The sequence below is a fragment of the Rhagoletis pomonella genome, unplaced genomic scaffold, assembly GCF_013731165.1.
Source record: "Rhagoletis pomonella isolate Grant_MI unplaced genomic scaffold, Rhpom_1.0 Rhpom_scaffold_00692, whole genome shotgun sequence".
Classification (NCBI taxonomy): Eukaryota; Metazoa; Arthropoda; class Insecta; order Diptera; family Tephritidae; genus Rhagoletis; species Rhagoletis pomonella.
Window position 1 is genome coordinate 19,880 of NW_023459246.1, and position 2,556 is coordinate 22,435.

Sequence of the window (2,556 nt, forward strand, 5' to 3'; positions counted from 1 at the left end):
CACATTGTTTCTTCAGTTGTTAGGGCAGTTGGAAAGCACTAGTTTCCAATCTGCACCTTTCTTATCACCTGGCTGCTTCAGTTGTTAGGGCAGTTGGAAAGCACTAGTTTCAATCTGCACCTTTACTTCTCATATTGTTGGTTCGATTCGATCAGGATTTCCGATGTTATACACGCTGTCTGAATGGACTAGATCCAGAGCAGAACTGTTTGATAGGGTAGGAGGACGGTGCTTCGGGGATTGGTGTTTCGACTCTGTCAAGATTTGCAGATTCAGCAAGCTGTCTGAGTGGATTGGATCCAGAGCAACCCGGCCGGATGGAAAGGATTTGTTTCCATGCCGAGCCTCTACCTGATAGGTAGTGTTCGACAGTGGTCAAGTAATGATCTCTGGAAGCTGGCAATGCTTTCACAATTTCTTGTTTGTGGCGGTAGTTCGTTAAAACACTTTAGTCCTTTGTAGAATATGTTCATTTTATCCACTTCCTATATCGCGGCAATCTAAAGCTATTATTTTCCCTGAGTATGTATGAATGAGTATCATTTATATATCTGAGATTGTCGCTCAGGTAGTCCGGCAACCGACCATTCTTTATATTGAATACGAATTACATGGCGTGATAAAAAACTTGCTGCTTAACACTCAGCCAGTTCATATCGGCGAGCATCTCTCGTATAGGTGCATCGTGACGCTTATTCAGTATAAATCGCATTGCTGTGTTTTGCATTATTTGTAACTTGTCGATTTGTGTATCGCTTGCCATGGAAAAAGATCGTTGGACAATATATGAAGTGTGGTTCTATTATGGACTAATACTCTAGTGTTTTATATCTTCTTCCTAGGTACTTACATGATCTTTTCATGAGACCAATTTTTAGCAATTTTATTTACTGCATAATCAAAATGCTCATTGAATTTTAACTTATTATCAATGTATATACCTAGGTATTTAATGTTTTTACCTCCTCGAGCTTTTCATATCTGATTTTCTGTCACTATTGGTTAGAAGCGTATCATCCGCGAACAGTTTTATTTTACAGTATTTCAGTACTGTATGTATGTCATTAATGTAAATGTTAAAAAGTATTGGGGCGAGAACCGATCCTTGAGGCAGACCGATATTTACTGCAACCGTTTTTGACATTTTTGACTCAATCACTGTTTGTTGCTTACGATCTGAGAAAAAACTTCGACACCAAGCCAGCTCAATATTCTCTATACCAATAGCTTCAAGTTTTTTCAACATTCTAGTCCTGTCAATAGTCTCAAAGGCTCTTTTCAGGTCAATAAACACCGCTAAGACATTCCTCTTGGAGGAAAGGTCCTCCTTCCATTGTGACAATACAAAGTTCAGGGCAGTCTCACAAGAATGCTTAGCCCTGAACCCTGATTGCTCTTTTAAGAGTATATTATTGCACTGAACATAATGTACCAATTGGTTTTTTACAACCGTCTCTAAGAATTTTTCCATATTGGGAAGGGTATTAATTGGCCTAAGCTCCTCAGCTTTTATCGCATTTCTTACTTTTTTCACTGGAACTATTGTCGAGGTTTTCCATTCGTTCGGTACAGTTCCAGATTGCAGACTCTTATTTATTAATAACGCGTAAAAATTGCCCATGTATTCAACTGAGTCTTTAATGACACCCTCCGATAGTAAGTTATTTCCACCAATTTTTCTCTTAAATTTCTCAACAATTTGGATGATATCTTCCGCACTAACTTCTTCAAATTTAAATGTCGTTTTTGGATTTTGCCGGCTGGATTGAGTAATCACCAATGTTTTGTATATTACTGTTAACCCCAATAATGCTGTCTACAAAGAATTTGTTTAAATGCTCTGCGATTTCCCAGCTGCTATCGTATAGCGTGCCACTTATTAGCACTTCTTTGATTTTTTCTTTGTTGTCTGCATTATTGACTACATTTTTTAAGTACTTCCACATTAGTCGACTGTTGCTTCTATTTTCTTCAATATTGTGTCCAAGATGCTGTATTTTTTTAACTTTAATCAATTTTTTATAATTTTTTTTAGCCTCGTTGTATTCTGCCCAGTCTCCTGTCAAAGTGGCCCTTTCATGTAACTTAAACTTCATTTTATTGGTTTCTACTAACTCTTTATCATACCATTTATTTCTTAATTTGATACGATTTTCTTTCCTATAGGTTAACTGATTCATGATCGAAATCATGCTTTGGTTAATATACTCCAGCATACCCTGAGTATCCAAACTATGTAAGCTCACAATGATGCATTGTCTCAAGAGATGAAATAAGGTATCAGGGCTATACCTATCCCAAGATGTTACTTCTGAAAGTTTTGAAATTGGCTTAGGCTTATTTACATTACATCGAAACAGTATAGTTTCATGGTCCGATATTTTATGTTGTTCCAACTTTTCACATGATACCTCTCTGCTATTAGTATACAACAAGTCAATGAATGTTTCGGAATGCTCGGTAACCCGTGTTTTAAAATTGATTTGCTGTTTCATAGCTAGGTGAGCGAAGGTCTCATTGAGTTTCCTACTATAGCTTGATATTACGTTAAGGTTT